This window comes from Meriones unguiculatus, chromosome 17 (genome assembly GCF_030254825.1).
Source record: "Meriones unguiculatus strain TT.TT164.6M chromosome 17, Bangor_MerUng_6.1, whole genome shotgun sequence".
Classification (NCBI taxonomy): Eukaryota; Metazoa; Chordata; class Mammalia; order Rodentia; family Muridae; genus Meriones; species Meriones unguiculatus.
The window spans coordinates 73,758,201-73,777,806 of NC_083364.1; the positions used below are offsets into that span (position 1 = coordinate 73,758,201).

Genomic DNA, 19,606 nt, shown 5'->3' on the forward strand with positions numbered 1-19,606 from the left:
GCAGTGTGCTATGCTGCTGAACAAGTATGTGGAAAAGAAATTGGGGATATATTCTCCTAGAAGAAAATCTGGTGTATAGAAAACATGACTCTATCTTTATAAGAATCACAAAAAAATATTGAATCATAGGACTATTGCCACAATTACTCTCAAGAAATAATTAACCACATCTTCTATAGCATCAGGGTTACTAGACTCCCAGCTCCCAGGAATATAATTCTCATTCCATGGTCATTTTGTCATTGACATATGGGTCCTCTGTCAAGTCAGCAAGAATTATGGCACCTGATATTCATTATTCAAGCTGTCAACTTTGATCTAAACATTATCTTTAAGATGTAAATACTTTCTTTTTCCAATCAAAGAAAGTAAATTGCAGTGGGCGATTTGTATATTTTTACTTTGTCAGTCATTTTCAATAATCTTCTCTTACCTGCAAATGTGTGCTTGTGGTGTCATTACCATCCATCCTCCTTCTCTGCTCAGCCACCTGACGTTACATACAATTCTCCCTTCATTGCCTGCCATCTCTGATAGATGGGTTTTTATGGTTCCCTCAAGTCAGAAGTGTGGACTGACTTACTAATTTCATCAATGGTGTCATAGGAGCCTGGAGCCATGCTTCCATATATAAGATTCAAGCTACATTTCAAGCAAAAAAAAAAAATCCAAAGAGATTCTGTCAGTGTTTGATTTTATTTAAAACCATAGTCTGGATAGTTTCCCTTTTAATTTATTCAGGATATAAATTATGAAGGATAGTAGGCAAAAGTAGGAATAAATCGAGGTGACCATTTCAAACTTGCATTTTTTTTCATTTTTTTGTTTTTGCATAAGAATCTATATACAGTAGAGTTTCATGAAAGATTCCAGACCTAACAAAATAGTTGTCCTGTTCTAAAATCATTTTTCAAAATCAACTACTTTAATTTTTATAAATCTATACACTATCAAAATATAACATATATATATTTTTGCTTTTTTTTATTTTTTGTTTTTTAATCTTTTACAACCTGATTCCAGCACCCTCCCTCCTCTCCTCCTAGTCCTACTTTATTGCAGTACCACAAAGAATCCACAGAGAAGATAATCCAAACCATTTTTCAATATAAGGGACCCACAGTGACATTTGTCAGAAATGTATCTTTTTATTAAATGTACTTTTAAGATTTTGCCTAGAGGTACTATAAACTACTGGAAACAAATACAGCTCTATACAACATTAAGTTCACAAACTGCTGATTTCTGAATTAAATTTACATTCTATAGCATTTTAATACAATCCTTATTTTCTTTGTTCAGTCTGTTCTTAAGTATGAACATATTTTCATTGAATTGATACCAACATTCTCCAAATCCTTCTTTAAACTGTTATATATTTATTTAATCAATAATATATAGCTTAAAAAAAGAAATAATGTATTCCTTAAAGTAACAACAGCATATTTAGATTTTATTATATTTCACTTTCTTACAGTAGGAATTTTATTTTATTTTGTTTATTATTATTTATTAATTTTTTATCAGTTACATTTTATTAACTCTGTATCCCAGCCGTGTCCCGATCCCTCATTCCCTCCCAGTCCCTCCCTCCCTCCCTCATCTCCACGGTGCCCCTTTCCAAGTCCACTGATAGGGGGGACCTCCTCCCCATTCATCTGATCCTGTTTTATCAGGTATCTTCAGGACTGGCTGCAAAGCCCTCCTCTGTGGCCTAACAGGACTGCTCCTCCCTTCGGGGGTGGGGAGACCAAAGAGCCAGTCATTGAGTTCCTGTTAGAAATAATCCTTGTTCCCCTCACTTTGGGAAACCAATTGGTTACTGAGCTACCACAGGCTACATCTGAGTGGAGGTTCTAGGTTATATCCATACATGGTCCTTGGTTGAATGTCAGTCTCAGAAAAGACCCTGTGCCCAGATATATTTGGTCCTTGTGGAGCTCCTATCCTTTCCCCATCAGACTAACTCCCCTTCTTTCTTATGATTCCCTGTACTCTGCCAAAGGTTTGGTCATGAGTCTTTGCTTTGAAAACACTGCTAGTTAGAGTCTTTCAGATGCGCTCAGTAGACTCCTGTCATACATTCAATGCACATCCCATCTGTCTTTCTAAACGAGGATTGATCATCTTACCCCATGTCCGCTCAATTGATTATCTTTTTTAGGTGTATAGATTTCATTATGTTTATCATATCTTATAGGTCTATATAAGTGAGTATATCCCATGTTTGTCTTTCTCCTTCTGGGATATTTCACTCAGAATGATCTTTTCTAGATCCCACCATTTGCCTGCAAATTTCATGATTTCCTCCTTTTTGATTGCTGAGTAGTATTCCATTGTATAAAAATACCACAATTTCTGTACCCATTCCACCGTTGATGGACATCTGGGTTGTTTCCAGGTTCTGGCTATTACAAATAGAGCTGCTATAAACATGGTTGAGCAAGTGTCCTTTTTGTGTACTTGAACAAACTTTGGGTATATACCTAGCAGTGGTATAGCTGGGTCTGGAGGAAGCACTATTTGTCGTAGAAAGTGCCAGATAGCTTTCCAGAGTGGTTGTACCAGTTTACATTCCCACCAGCAGTGGAGGAGGGTTCCCCTTTCCAGCATGTGTTATCGCTTGAGTTTTTCATCTTGGCCATTCTGATGGGTGTAAGGTGATATCTCAGGGTCGTTTTGATTTGCATTTCCCTGATGGCTAATGAGGATGAACATTTCTTTAAGTGTTTTTCTGCCATTCGATATTCCTCTGTGGAGAATTCTCTGTTTAGCTCTGTTCCCCATTTTTTAATTGGATTACTTGGATTGCTGCTTTTCAGCTTCTTTAGTTCTTTGTATATACTGGATATTAGTCCTCTGTCAGATAAAGGGTTAGTGAAGATTCTTTCCCAATCTGTAGGCAGTCGTTTTGTTTTGATGACGGTATCCTTTGCTTTACAGAAACTTTTCAGTTTCATGAGGTCCCATTTATTGATTATTGCTCTTAGAGCCTGTGCTGTTGGTGTTCTGTTCAGGAAGTTGTGTCCTGTGCCAATGAGTTCTAGGCTTTTCCCCACTTTTTTTTCCAATTGATTTAGGGTATCTGGTTTTATATTGAGGTCCTTGATCCATTTTGACTTTAGTTTTGTGCAGGGTGATAAATATGGATCTATTTTCATTTTTCTGCATGTAGACATCCAGTTGGTCCAGCACCATTTGTTGAAGATGCTGTCTTTTTTCCATTGAATGGATTTGGCTTCTTTGTCAAATATCGAGTATTCATAGGTGTGTGGATTTATTTCTGGGTCTTCTATGCGGTTCCATTGATCCTCCTTTCTGTTTCTATGCCAATACCATGCAGTTTTTATTACTGTTGCCCTGTAGTACAGCTTGAGATCAGGAATGGAGATACCTCCAGATGATCTGTTGTTGTACAGGATCATTTTGGAGATTCTGGGTTTTTTGTTTCTCCATATGAAGCTGAGAATCTTTTTTTCAAGGTCTGTAAAGAATTGAGTTGGTATTTTGATGGGAATTGCATTGAATCTGTAGATTGCTTTTGGCAGTATGGCCATTTTCACAATGTTAATCCTACCAATCCATGAGCACGGGAGGTCTTTCCATCTTCTGATATCTTCTTCGATTTCTTTCTTCAGAGACTTGAAGTTTTTCTCAAACAGGTCTTTCACTTGCTTGGTTAGAGTCACACCAAGGTACTTTATGTTATTAGTGGCTATTGTGAAGGGTGTTGTTTCCCTAATTTCTTTCTCAGCCTTTTTGTCTTTGGTATATAGGAGGGCTTCTGATTTTTTTTGAGTTGATTTTGTATCCTGCCACTTTGCTGAAGGTGTTTATCAGCTGAAGGAGTTCTCTGGTTGAATTTTTGGGGTCGCTCATGTATACTATCATATCATCTGCAAATAGTGACACTTTGACCTCTTCCTTTCCGATTTGTATCCCCTTGATCTCCAATATATATAACATATTTTAACTTCAGAACTGTAGTTTGGGCATGTTTTTGTTTGAATTCAGGCATGGAATTTCAAAACATGACTAGATTTCCTCAAAACTTTTTAGTAATTTCTCAAGTTGCTACATTTCTTCAAAAATCTGTATTTCTTTATGATTAGGACATTTAAACTTTATTTCAAAAAGAAAGAAAATTTAGAAAATGCAACATTGAGCACTAGTTATAGTTGTTTGTATTAGTTTTGACATTAAAAATATAAATCAGACTATTCTGACTTAGAAGAAATATATCTGATTAATACCTCCTCCGATGCTTACCAAAAAAAGTCTGTACTGAAAACTTCCAGTATCACCATGCTAACGCTTCCCAACACTGCTGCCTGCTGCCTGCACTCTCCTTCCACACCCCAAACTCCTCTCCACTCTCCCATTTCCCCTGAGATTATGACAGGATTTACAGCAGTATCTGAATTGTCCATAACTATTCGATACTGTGCCACTGTGCAAGATGACATCCTCAGCATTTATGACTATAAAATCAAAATATTTAACAATTCTGAGATATATTGAAGATGCACTGTGCTCTGCAGTGCCAAATATACAGCCAATATTAAATGCATTATGTAAAAAATGAACAATGCATCAATAGCATTCAGATGCAATTGCTAAACTACAGAGGAGGACATGGCAGCCAGTCCTGAAGATACCTGATAAACTAGGGTCAGATGGAAGGGGAGGAGTATCTCCCCTATCAGTGGACTTGGAAAGGGGCAGGGAGGAGATGAGGGAGGGAGGGTAGGATTGTGAGGGAATGAAGGAGGGGGCTACGGCTGGAATACAAAGTAAGTAACCTGTGATTAATATTAAAAAAAATAAAAATTAATAAAAAAAGATGCAAGTTACTTTAATATGGAATAAATGACAAGAGATTACTTTAAATATCTTTATGTATATTTTATTATCCATAAATATTTGTTTATATGTTCCAAGATCACATAAAAATGTCTCAGGGAAAAGATACCTACTTTAAAATATTTAAGAAGCTGTGGGCTAGATGAAAACTTGTAATTTCTATTATTCTTTGAAATACATGTTTTACCAAATATTTTGTACTTGTTGTATAGCAGCAGGTGTCTAAGACATAGCAAAACCAAACCTAAAAAAAGAAAAAAAAAAGACATTATTCTCTTTCTTTACATGGCTAGTAACAGGCAATATAATTTTACTGTCCTAATGTGGTACAAATCACCCAGAAGTCCACCAAAACTATATACAAAGATATAGTAAAATCAGACATGATTTTAAAATGACAATAGAGTAGGTAACAGCACTTTATGATAATGCATCTCATATTTTGCCTATTTTCTGAGCAATACCTTGCATAATTTAGATATTCTTATCTGATCACATAGATATTATTTCTTCTATAGCAATTAGCTTTACTGTACAGATAAGAATTAAACCAAATCTCCTAAAAGCTGTTTCCTAAAGATCACACTGCTGACACGAGAGGAGACTGAGACACTTGCCATGGGTTCTTCTCAAGGCCAGATGCCTGACCACTGACTTTCAGCACACCCTCGAGACCAGAGGCTGAGACAAGCAGTTAAAGACGTTTCAAAGTGACGTCACAATCAATGTGCCGAATCCAGCTTACCTATCTCTATGATGCATATACAAGAACGGAAAACTAAATCTCATGAATCCAAACCTCACAAGCAAGGCACCCATGTCAATTTCCCAAATAATGGCGCCTCTCATTTGACTAAAAAGTTTTCCACCTGTTTTATTTGATTACACTTTAAGAATTTTTTTTTTGACGAGACAATGACATTTTTTTATTTGGAATGCTTTCCTGTGGTAGTTGTCTACCAACCCTAATGTACATGTCTCTTAATTATCAGACTCTAGGATAGTCATTTCCATTGGATGACATGCCAATAAACAGAGTTATCAGATAGGGTATGGCTCAAACAGAAATTAAATATATGGCCTGGCAATATACTATTTGTATGCAACTTACTTCATCTCAGATCCTCGAGGAAGATAATAATTTTCACTTGTGTTTCTATGGTTATTTTTATGTGCATCATATGGTATAGATGCATATTTAAGGTAATATTTATATGAAATTACAAAAGTTGATTAAGAATTTATTTCAACAACCTGGCAGCATGCTTTCATGGATTATAGAGTACAGAGACAGGCTCTCCTGAGCATCATTTAACATCTCTGATATTTAACTTGTTTTTAGTAAAGTAAAAATCACTCTCCATGTAATCACTTTCAGCATTTTGTCCAGAGTTCTGATCTGCTTGTCTTTCAGCTTTCATCACAACAGAGAAATCTTTTACATTGTAAAAGCCAATGTCTAGAGGGTTTTATTTCTGTTTTCTTCAAGGGGTTTTATTATCTCTGTTTTTGTTTGGAAAATACATGAGCAAGTCCAACTTCACAGTTTTGCAAGTGGATATTTAATTGTACCAAAGCCATTCATTCCAAATGCCATCCTTGCCTCACCATGTTTTGAAGGTCATTGACTACAGACATGTGAACTTATGTGTGCCCCATTGTCCTATGTGGTAGTTTATAGGAGAGTAAGCCTGCTCTTTACATAAAATCAGTTTTTCTTTAAATTTGTAACTTTTGGTTTTATGTGAATTGGTAATTTTCCCACACGTGTGTCTGTGTATCCCACTCTGCACTGCCCATACAGGCCAAAAGACTGGACTTCCAGACATCTGTGGGCTGCCATGTGGGTTCTGGGAATCGAATCTATGTAAGAGCAAACAGTGTTCTCAACCACTGATATTTCTCTCTAGCCTTTTTCCATCTTTTATGTTGAAAAGAGGTAGACTATCTTAAACTCTATTCTGTTTAAATATGCCTTCTTTTTAAAAAAGTTTTCAGAGGATCCATCTGTATTTTTTAAAGATATTTTTTTTCTCTTTTTAAAAGAGATGTCTTTGGAATTGCATAATTGCTATTGATCACATTGGCAAGTACTCCCATAATAACTGTTTAGTGATTTTTCAGGGTATCAATTTTCTTGTTGAATCCTTAATATAATACACTTATATTAGTAAAATTGTTTTACTAATGTTCTTTTATATATTTATGTTTACCATGAAGAAACATGGAGGTTTATATGTGTATGTAGGTCTACAACTTCCCTACTGATTATTTGATGCTAACAGCATCTTAGCAGAATCATCAGTGTTTTCTGTATAAGGCTATGCCCTCTCAAGCAGGAACAGCTTTAGTTAACAGTCTTTTATTTCTCTGTCTTTTCTTACTTGTCTAATTGCTCATACTCCTGCATTCTTTGTATAGGGTAGGAGAGGCAAATGTTCCATGTCTTGGAAAAGTTTTCAGTTTTCTTCTGTTGAATGAGATGCCACTAAGATTTTCGTATGTGGTCTTTGCTCTCGTGAAGTACTTTGCTTCTTCATCTGTAGTACACTGAATTTACCATTGCCTTTTCTCCATTCCTTGAGACAATATTGTGACTACATCTTTTATTTTGTTGTAGTATACTCATTGTCTTATGTGGTATCCTTGTATTCCATCACTGGGACCCATGGAGCTTCTGCCTTTTATCCTAGAATAAATTCATTGATAATAATCTTTACTTTCAGAGATAAGGCACCTAATTAAATTAGGGCTAATTATTCTTTCATCATGCTGTTGGTTTCTATTTAACAGCATAATCTTTTGCTGCATCTCCTTTTTGTCTATTACACACTGCCTACATGACAATGTTCTATCAAACTGTATTTCCTCATGATATGCTAACCATGATGGTTTCGGTAAGTACTTACTATGATGTTTTCATGATTATAAAAATGTGTAATAATGTGTTTCTCAAAATCTATTATCTTTTTAATGTTATTTTAATTTATTATAATTTATTTACTTTGTACATCACCTGGCTTTCATTTTATTCTTGATGCAAGTTCAATCCATTGTGTTATGAATAAAGTATATTTGCCCATCATTTCAATATTTAAAGTGGTTGATATTTAATTTTCTGATTCTCTTACATGTTTCCTGCCCTAGAGAATACTCAGTGTGTGGTTATAATTGCATATTGAATATGTGTGTATATATTCTGTGTTAGCTGCACTGTCTATTGGATGTCTTATGTTGTTCAACCCACTATTATGTCATTACTTTTCTTTCCATAAATTCTATCCTTTATTAAACCTGGATTTATTGGACTTACCTATTATTTTTGTTTGGGTTTCTTGTGTATTAGCTGTTTTCTAGGTACTAATGTCTGTTATGAGTGTTAAATAGCAAATTTCTATTTTATTCAATAAAACTACAACTTCTCCTCCAAATTCTGTACTTTTTACATAATTCAATTTTTTCAACCCTTTCATGTTCAACTTATGTATGTAGATAAATGTAAATTGAGCATCTTGCTTGCACCTCAGATTTCCCCTGATTTTTCTGTCTTTTGAGATATTGCAGGTAAATGAAATAGAAAAAAAACCAACATGTTAACATTCATTGTGATTCTTCATAAAGATAGAGTAATATTATCATTTTTAGTTGTGCTTTATTGTGTCCTTATTCTTTTCAGCTGGGAGGATTGCTTTCAGTATTTCTTTTTTTAGACATATACAGAGGTGATAACTTTTCATAGGTTTTCTTTGTCTGGCAGAATATTGTCTTTCATATTTATATGAAACTTTACCTGATATATGTTGGGTCACTCTTTCCTTGTATTCATCTTTCAGTAAGATTTACATCAATACTTGCATGAATGGGAAAATTTCTTTATCTGTGTGGAAAAGCTTTTACCCCTCAGTCTGGCTATGGATGTGGGGGACCTCTTCAGTCTTGTTTATGGATACATCTCTGTAACAATACAAATAGAGTTCTAGTCATAAATTCTTGGTAGATTACATATAGATGACTGCCTTCTTTCCTGCTGTTTGCATTCTTTCTAATCACTATCTCTGTCTGCTGTTGTATTCTTGCACTGTGGATTAAAGAACAAGAGTAAAGTTGATGCTCCTTCCTATTCTTGGAAAAGCATCAAGTTCATACATCCCCAGTCCCACATCTAAAATGACTAGAGCAGCCTGTCTGACCCTTTTCTCTTCTCTTAGAATACAGCCTTAACTGCTTGTATCAGCAATGAGACATAAAACCATCTGGTCTGTCAGATATACACCCAGATATGGGTGATATTAGGAACATGTTGTTAGTTTTCAGTACTGTAACAAAACACTTGAGGAAATCAACTGAAAAGAACAGTTTCTTTTTCCTCACACTTTCAGTTGTTTTTATTGAGGGATAGCCTGCTCCATAGCTTTTGGGAATAAGGTAGGCAGACCATCAGGACAGTATCAGGTAGCAAAGCAAAAATTCTAATAACATCGTAGAATTCAGGAAGGAAGAATGAAGAGAGGGAAAGATGTAGAGAGAAGAAGGAAGGGAGGGAGGGAGAAAGAGAAAGAGTATGCGTGTGAGAGAGAGAGAGAGTGTGCGTATGCTTCATTATTAACCCGATCATTACCACGAGGCACCACTTCCTATCATTTGCTATCCCCAATCATAGCATGAGATTATGATATTTCAATTGATCAATCTACTGATTACATAAGAGCCCTTATGGTCCACTCACTTTCTAGGACCACCACCCTGAGTGTTGGACTGTGGACCAAAACTTCACAAGAGTTTTGGGGTAACAGCACGTAACACTGCACTCTCTACTTCCTATCAATTCTAGGAAATGACACAAGCCATCTTGGAGGACAGATTAATGCAAACAAGATCCTTGTGTACTTGACATGTTTTCTTCTGTGTCTTTGATTGGCTATTGAAACTAAAATGCTAATAATGTTGTGGAGCAAATCCAGGAATAGAAAAGATATGGTTTTTAAATAAGGTTTTCCATTGTAGTCCAGGAGTAGAGGGTGTTAAAAAATATATATCTAATGTTTGTCTGTGTTTGGGGGACTGCAATACCACTCATAATTTACAATATGACAGTGGGGAAATACTATTCTGTAATTAAATTTGAGAGATAGATAGAAAAATAGGAAAAGCTACACACCACCCAGGTTCTCTGCCTAGGGAAGAACAACGCTAAGACTCTTAAAAATGGAATCGACTCTGTGGTTTCTGGAGATACCCTGGGCCATAGTGGCTAGAGTAAATTATACTGAAATTAGAAAAACAATGTGAGAGTGCAGAACTACCGGAACACAGATACAATACGATAAACTGTGCTGGAGTTTTAATGATTGCAGTTTTGAGTCAAAGCAAGACAGAAAATATTGGAGAAGTAGATGGATATAATAACGATATAGATTTTGCATTTCAAATAGATCAGCCTTAAATGACAGACCCTGTAATAAGAATGATGATGACAATAATAAAATATTAGGGAGAGTATAAAAGGAAGACACCTGAATTGACCTCTGTCCTACACACACACACACACACACACACACACACACACACACATATATATATATATATATATATACAGAGAGAGAGAGAAGAGAGGGAGAGTTTATGTATTCATTTTATATTTGTTGTTCAAAAATATTTAATATTTTCTTGCATGGTATGATAGTGTAAGTATTTGTTTTGGAATAACAGGGCCTAACTCTGAGTTTTTACCACACTTAGTATTATAACCCTGGACACATCACTTAACCTGTGCTATTTTATTAATAGTCTATGCTTCAAATGATTCATCTAGAGTTTGAACTAAGTATGTATTCGAAGTTGTGGTATATGCTAAGCACTCAGTAAATGTCATAATTTTTCTTCATTTGTTCGCAACTTCCTTCTCCTAGTATGTACTGCCAGGTAACTGCTCTTAAGATAAATTGGTACTAAGGTATGTGTCTGCCTCTTATGTTCACAAGCCAAGTGAGTATTTCATCAGATCTCTAAAAGTTGATTGATTGAATTTTATAATAAAATATACATTTTACTTGTTAAAAACTTAACTGGTTTTCTACTGAAAAGTAATCAATATTTTCCAACATTTTTGGAAAATAAAATACTTTAAATTGTTTTATATTTTTAAATTTTTTATATTTTAAATTTTATATAAAAAGAATGTGTAGTTAGAACTGAATTTACACTCTACAAGGGTCTATCATTCATGTTAGGAAAGAGTCTAATGAGAATGTCAGAAAAGGTATATACATGGATGAACATGTTTTAGGATTTCCTACTTGTATGTATTATGATCTATAGGAAGCAATATAAACTTATGCCAATTTATCATTAAATATCTAAGAACACTGTTCACTATTTGTAACATCACTATAAAATGTATGGGCATACGTAGTCCCATAATTATTTTGTTCTTAAGGAAGAGGAGGTATTAATTATGTATAACAATTACTCTCAAAATTTCCTATCACAGTTGACAGTTTATAAAGCAGTACATTATTAGCAGGACCTCAACGGATTTCCTAACTATAAATATATCAGTCTCTCTTCCCACATTATACTCTAGGACTGAACCATAAAGAGAGAGAAATGAAAGCACTGCATACCTCATTACACAGACCTAAGTAGTGGTGAGGTAGCAAAGGCTACAAAATTACTGCGGATCACCAGAGCCCAACAGAAGCAGATGAAATAGAAATAGTTTATCAGAACCAGGCAATCAAAAATGTGAAGGATTTAAATCAAAATGATAATAAGAAGGCTAAAGGAAAATATACATCCTGTGAGCAACAGAAGAAAGTGAATTGTTACCAAGTAAAGCTCAATCAAATGAAATTCCTATCAATGCTTTATAAAAATTGAAAAGTTGTCATCAAGAATGACAGTATGAAAATTTTGTTTTCTATTTATTTTTTAGTTAGGGTCCACTTTGAATACATATTTCAGAATATACCCTCAAAAGAGTGAATGCAATTTCTACTTTTCCTTGTAAAAAAAAAAAAAAAAAAAAAAAAAAAAAAAAAAAAAAAACTAAATAGAAACCCACTTTATTTCTTGCTGAAATAATAAGTGACTTATTTTTTTCTAAAATTTAGTCTTCTCTCTTGTAAAAGCAATAGGACCATAATAGAGTCTCACAATGTGTGCATAAAATTTTATATTTTGAAAGTTTTTTGCTAGTTTATATCCCTCACTTCTGGAGAAGCTTTGTTTTAATTTATAATTTTTCACAAATTATATTATATTTAATTTATAATTTTTGACAAATGTGCTTTTGTGATGCTGTTTGATTTCTAACACTTTTACACTTGTTATTTAACTTTTTCTTAATCTTAATTTATATTTGTAAGCTCAAATCTTTTTTCCCTAAGTAAATTAAACAACCATCTATGCTCAGAATAGGTATATTAGCCACAAATTTATCACTTTTTGGTAAACCTAATTGTGTTTGTAATAATAAATGTATTAAATAAAGTTCACAAGAATTTGTCTGTCATATCCTAATTTCCATAGGTTTATAGATTTGTGATTCTTTGTTGGTATTTTTTTCTAGAACACAAAGAAAACAATCTCTTACCACTGTTAATTTTGTGGTAGTTCAGGGTAGAATTTCTCCTTCCTTAAAACAATTTACAGGGTCAATTTTGAACATTGGTACAGTTATCATATGCCTTTTTGATAGTTTTGTAGAGATGAATAGAAGATTCGTCTAATCTATATCAACATTAGCAGAAATAATATGGGAAAGTGCAGGGCTCAAGGGATTTCATGGCATTAGTGAACAGCCTCTTACCTTTGGAGCTGCTTATCCTTGGGTCAGCTGCAGACATGTTACACAAGGCATTTGAGCAATTTAAGACAGTGATCTATTCACTTTAGAAAAGATATCCTAATGGGATTCCACATCATTTCATCTTGAAATCTTAAAGGAATGAATAAAGGAAGTTTCTTTGTCTTCCTTCTGTGGAAGATTCTTTACAATGACCATTCCTATCAATACCAAGACCCTTGTAGGGATAAAGGAAACTGACATAAGGCACAAATTAACATTTTCTTATTCAGTCTAAAAGGTAGTGAAAAATAAGATGGGTCTTAACATCCTTGGAAATGAACTTGAACCAGGGAAGAATTATAAATAAATGGATGTCAGATTTCAGCTTTCATAAGGGTCGTCCTGTAAATGATTATATGATATTTGAGTTTTTCTTCAGATAAACTAAGTAACAAAAATATTGTAATAAAAATGTTGGTGGTTTCTGTGTTTTGGTAATGGACAAATATATTTGATGGCCATTAAGATGATAGGCAAGCCTATTTTAATATTTGTGTTGTGGTCACATATATAAGCATTATGGATTCTTTATTAATGACTTTCTTATTTATGACTACCCAATTTAAAATAGAAAACAAGAAAATAAATACAGAATAATAGAGCATATAGAAAGTAAAGATACAAAATTATTTATGTCCTGTGGGACAGTTTGTGTGATTATTTTTGTAATTATTTCCATCCTTTACTATGGAAGTAATAGCAGATAACCATTTCAGTATTGTTCATTTTTCTTTATACTATTATCTCCAGTACATAAATTTATTACCACAACGACGATATCTAAATTAACATGTTCTGCATAGAAATTATAGGCCATTTCACAGACTGCCTGATTTGTCTAGATTAGTTTGCATTTTTGCTACAATTGGATGCATCAGACTGTACTATGTAGATAATACTCATGAGCAATAATGATTTCATAAATGACAATAAAGGCAATCCAATATCACTGTAAATCAAAGTCTTTTGGAAATATTTTAGATTTTATAATATTCTCATTATATACTGTAAGTTATGGGTCCGAATGTACTGGGAATAACTTCTAGTAAATGCTAGACCAATGGCAAGTATAGAATAGGCATGAGAAGGAAGTGGGCTCTCATTGAAGAGGAACCTAGAAGACGAAGGAGATTCTGCCCATCATTTCTGTGAGTCTTTGTTGGTTGGCCACCTCCAAAGAGAAGTAGATAATAGTGTTTAGAAGTTCCTGTATTGATTCAACCATATTATCATGGTCAAAAGAATCACCCAGCTATTCTTAGTAACTAAAGTGGTACATTAGAACCCATCACAGGGAAAGCCAGCCTCAGTATAAAATAGTCTAATAATAAACTATTCATACAGTTAACGTGCTAGTCAAGCCTCAGTTTCATTGACAGGCATAGCTTTACCTGTGAAATTAATTCATGGGAAGAAAATGAACAGTTGCTATCTATACAAATTTGGCATTGAAGAAGATAAGTTGAACTGTGACCCAGATTTCAATCAAAGTGCAGTCGAATAAAAATGTCAGTGAATTATGGGAAGATAAATTTTATTTTGAGCAATATTAGTTTCTTTTCATTGATCTTCTTTGACATTTAATAGATTTTTTCAGTCATGCACAAATAGGAAAAGAATGTAAGTGAAATGAAACTCTAATACTTTTTGGCATCAAATGAAACATTAAACTATGCCAAGGAGAGACTCTGTATGTGTCCATTTCATCCATGAACGCTTTGGGCTTTCCAGACCTAATGCGAAGGCAAACGGTGCAATGACTGGTCTCCCCGGGTGCTCACAGTGCAGAACTAGGACTAAAGGGCTGCCAACGATACGATGCACCACTGAGTTCTGCAAATAAATCAGTTGACTTCAGTTTGAGGGATGTGGCTTTCAACTTGCCTCATTTTTCTGAGGTAAAGTTGAACGTTCAAATTTATATAAATGTTTCTGCTCCAAAATTAATGCATATTGCAGGAGCTTCTTTTAAATAGCAGTATCCGTTCCTTTAAGTAATTTGTAAGTTCATCATATCTGCAGAAAACGCTATGACCATTCATACAGGCAATTGAATCTGTCATAATTTACCAATTCCCTTGCAAGAATCATTCTTTTGTGTTTTGATACAGTGTTTTGTAAGAAAGCAATTAAAGTCCACTATGAAGACCTCTTGGAGAGTCTCCTCAACTTTGAGAGGAAAATGATCATCCAGAATTTGGATTTAGTATTCTATAACTAATTTTCAAAAATGTTCCTAATGCTGTTTATACATTTAGTGTGTTCTTTATGTTACTCAATATTTTAGAAGTGGTACCATGGCACATGTATTTTTCTCCTGATTATGCATTTGCTCAGTATCATTTCCTGGAGAGCTATCCAAACATGGGTTGTATAGATAACCTTATTTAAAATTCTATCCTATTTTGTTATGTGAGATATTAAAATTTTCTCAGTCTCCTCTTATTGCATAATACATTTTGATATATTTTTATTTAAAGAAGCAATGATTCTAGTCATATACTTTACCTAGGAATATTTGCTTATGTATTTGAAATTATAGAAGAACATAGTTAAAATTGGGATTATTTTTATATATATTTGACACAACTTGTCTGTTATACAAGTATATAGGTAAAACTGTCTGAAAGTTTTCAAATCTTAATTTTAGTGACTATAGATTAGTGACCATTTATTTTTAACTTATATTAAACATTATTTTAAAAATTATTGAGATTCTGTAAATATGCTCACTGATATATTTTATAGTTTGGATTATCAATTTTATTTAGCCAGCCCTGATGGGAGTATGGATACTTTTATTTACGCTCTTTATATATACATATACTTGCTTCTTGATCAATTTACCAAATTACTTATGGTTAGCATATAACAACAGTGTATTAAAAATGCAGACCTGCCACATATACTATTTGTGTTAGTCAGCTTTTAAACACTAAAGCTAAATAACAAAGCTAATGCACTGAAGAATGTATGAACAAATTAGAGTTGCTATAACTCATTTTTCTCGAGGTTTCCTTCTGTGCTCATTTGGCTTTGTCATGGCGAATGAACATTTTTTCCTGCAGTGATATGCCACAACATAATAGTAAAATGTTATAGCTATAACCAAATAACAAACCTTTACTTCATCTCCCAGGAAACAAAAGTGAAGGAAGACTCTACAGGAACCCACAATCACATCAAACGCACACCTCCAGTGACATAGCGTTGTTTTTTTTTTTTTTTTTTTTGTTGTTGTTCTTATTTTTTTCTTTATTAATTACACTTTATTCACTTTGTATCCCCCCATGGTTCTTTCCCTCCTCCAGTCCCAATCCCTCCCTTCCTCCACCCTCTGCATGCATGCCCCTCCCCAAGTCCACTGATAGGGGAGGGCTTCTTTTCCTTCCTTCTGATCCTAGTCAACTAGGTCTCATCAGGAGTGGCTGTGTTGTCTTCTTCTGTGGCCTGGTAATGCTGCTTCCCCCTTAGAGGGAGGTAATTAAAGAGCAGGCCAATCAGTTCATGTCAGAGACAGTCCCTATTCCTATTACAATGGAACCCACTTGGATACTGAACTGCCATGGGCTACATCTGTGCAGGGGTCTTAGGTTATCTCCATGCATAGTCAGTCCTTGGTTGGAGTATCAGTCTCAGGAAAGACCCCTGTGCTCAGTTTTTTGTTTTTTTTTTTTTTTTTTTTTTTTTTGGTTCTGTTGCTCTCCTTGTGGAGTTCCTGTCCTCTCCAGATCTTGCTGTTTCCCACTTCTTTCCTAAGATTCCCTGCACTCTGCCCAAAGGTTGCCCATAAGTCTCACCATCTACATTGATAGTCTGCAGGGCAGAGCTTTTCAGAGGTCCTCTGTGTCAGGCTCCTGACTTGTTCCCTCTTTTCTCCTTCTTCTGATGTCTAGCCTCTTTGCCTTTCTGGATAGGGATTGAGCATTTTAGCAAGAGTCCTTCCCCTTGATTAGTTTCTTTAGGTGTACAGATTTTAGTAGGTTTACCCTGTATTATATGTCTATATGAATGAGTATATACCGTGTGCATCTTTCTGCTTTCGGGATAGCTCACTCAGGATGATCTTTTTCAGATCCCACCATTTACCTGCAATTGCATGATTTCCTTGTTTTTTTATTGCTGAGTAATATTCCATTGTGTAGATATACCACAATTTGTGCATCCATTCCTCCACTGAGGGGCAACTGGGCTGTTTACAGGTTCTGGCTATTACAAATAAGGCTGCTACAAACATGGTTGAGCAAATGTCCTTATTGTGTACCTAGAAGTGGTATATGCCTAGGAGTGGTATAGCTGGATCTTGAGGAAGCGCTATTCCTAGTTGTCTGAGAAAGTGGCAGATTGCTTTCCAGAGTGGTTGTACAAGTTTACATTCCCACCAGCAGTGGAGGAGGGTTCCCCTTGCTCCACAACCTCTGGTGAGGTGATTTCAGTAATTGAGAGCAGTGAGTTTCTAGGAGAGTCACTTCACCCATAGATAGTATTGGCAAATTACAGGTTGGAGGAAATTTATTACTGTCTTTTATTTGTTAAATTTCCCATACTTCACAAACATAATCAGCTTTCTCTACCTCTCAGCAAGAATTCATCCTGAAATGTCAATGATGTTTTATTTTTTTGTGGATATTTGGTTTGCTGTCACTTTGATACTTCTTCTAGACACCGGACAATGGAGATACTTGGAAATCCTTTGTGGGACATTTGAGTGGGAACTTTGGGGATTTTTATTTAAAAAATGAACCTGTAATTTGCCAATTTGAAATCACTATGCTCTCTAAGACCAGGTTAGAGTTAGCTAACTATTGTTACCATTTAATGATCTGCATTTCAAAGAGGTCCTGGGAATTTCTCAATATGCCAGCCACTGACTTTATGTCAGAGACAGTCCCTTATTGGAATGGCCAAGATAAAAACCTCAAGTGAAAATACATGCAGGAGCGTATATAGAAAAGGGGAACCTTACTCCATTGCTGGTGGGAATGTAAGTTGTACAATCACTTTGGAAATCAATCTGGTGCTTTCTCAGACAATTAGGAATAGTGTTTCCTGCTTTAGTTGTATATTTCATTATTTTCCACCAATCACATATTTAATTTAGAGAGGCCAAGTTGTAGTAATCGTCTGTTTATAAGTATAGTCAAAGTTACCAATGATTTACATACTGGTCACTGTTTTATCTCCTCTAAATAATTTATGTGTGTGTTGTCTCTTTTTTAATTAATTATTTTTTTTATAAATTATAGTTTATTCTTGCTGTATCTCAGCTGTAGGCCCCTCCTTGATTCCCTCCCAATCCCACTCTACCTCCCTCATCTCCTCCCATGTCCCTCACCAAATCCACTGATAGGGAAGGTCCTCCTCCCCTTCCATCTGACCCTAGACTATCAGGTCTCATTAGGTCTGTCTTTCTTAGTCTTCCTCTGTGGCCTGGTAAGCCTGCTCTCTCCCCATGGGGAGGTGATCAAAGAGCCAGCCACTGAGTTCATGTCAGAGACAGTCCCTGTTCTCATTACTAGGGAATCTACTAGGGATACTGAGCTGCCATGGGCTACATCTGAGCAGGGGTTCTAGGTTATTTCCATGCATGGTCCTTGGATGGAGTATCAGTCTCAGAAAAGACCCCTGTGTACAGATTTTTTGGATCTGTTGCTCTCCTTGTGGAACTCCTGTCTCCTCCAGGTCTTTCGATCTCTCCCTTCTTTCATAAGATTCCCTGCACTCTGCCAAAAGTTTGGCTATGAGTCTCAGAATTTGCTTTGATAACTTGCTGGGTAGAGTCTTTCAAAGGCCCTCTTTGGTAGACTCCTGTCCTGTTGCCTGTTTTCTCCTTCTTCCAATGTCTGTCCCGTTTGCCTGTCAGAGTGAGGATTGATCACCTTATCTAGGGTCCTCCTTCCTGCTTAGCTTCTTTAGGTGTACAGTTTTAGTATGTTTATCCTATATTAAATGTTTAATATTCACTTATAAGTGATTATATAAATAATTTTTAAATTATTTATCTATCTCATAATTGTTCAATAAAAATTCAGAGTAATCCAATATGTATTTCATGGTTCTTATAAAAACACAATACTTGGCATTTCACACTCTGCAGCAAACAACAAGGGGGACCCTAGTTTTAGGGTCCACACCAACTGTTGGCCTTCCCAGAGTACAGAGCTAGCCTGGGAGAGAGAGGCCACTTGCAGCAGGACTAAGAACAACTCTGGAAAATTTAGAATGGAAGATCATAAAGGCTTCCTACCTGAGTCCTAGTCTATTGTGGGCCCTGGAGGTCTCTGGTGGAGAGTGTTATTTGTACGTTCACAGGTTTCACAAAGCAATGAAGTTGATCGGTAGGGAAGGGTAATAGGCTGTGCTTTCTAGGTATGTATATGTGTGTGTTGTCTTGTGCACTTGTTTGCATGTGTCTGCAGAGGCCAGAGACATCCTGTCTTCTGGAACTTGACTTACGAAGGTGGTGAGCCTCTGGACATAAGTGCAGGGAATCTATCTGAGGTTTTACAAAAGGCAGAGTCTTCTCTTAAAAACTGACTCAGCCCCACCCCCTTTCTCAATGGTGGTGTGAAAATAATATTACTGTGCATGGTACTTAAAACAATAAAGCTCAGTTTAGCATGTCAAACTGAAATTTTATTTATTTATTTTAATTTGATAAGGCAGTTCATACATGTATGTAACACATTTAATCAAACCCATCTCCCATGTCACCGCTTTACTTACCTGCTCTTCTATTCCCTCCAACTCTTCCTTTCCTACTTTATGTATATGTTCTCTCTCTCTCTTCCTCTCCCTCGTCCTATATCTCTCCTTCTCCCTGTCCTCCACCAACTGAGTCTATAGAGGGCTGCCTGTTTGTGTGAAGAGGAAAATAGGTAATCTTTCCATGGC

The 19,606-nt window shown here is 35.4% G+C and overlaps 1 protein-coding gene and 1 long non-coding RNA gene across 2 annotated transcripts in view; one reads left to right on the top strand and one right to left on the bottom strand.

Annotated features, from left to right (window-relative positions):
* The window catches only part of Robo1 (roundabout guidance receptor 1), a 1,064,494-nt gene that overhangs the window by 82,634 nt on the left and 962,254 nt on the right, over positions 1-19,606 (top strand). The window lies entirely within an intron of this gene.
* Positions 515-8,762, bottom strand: LOC132648741 (uncharacterized). The gene is made up of 3 exons (XR_009587130.1): positions 8,654-8,762; positions 4,977-5,107; positions 515-642 (listed from the first exon to the last, which is right to left on the bottom strand). It is a non-coding gene; the product is annotated as an uncharacterized LOC132648741 (long non-coding RNA).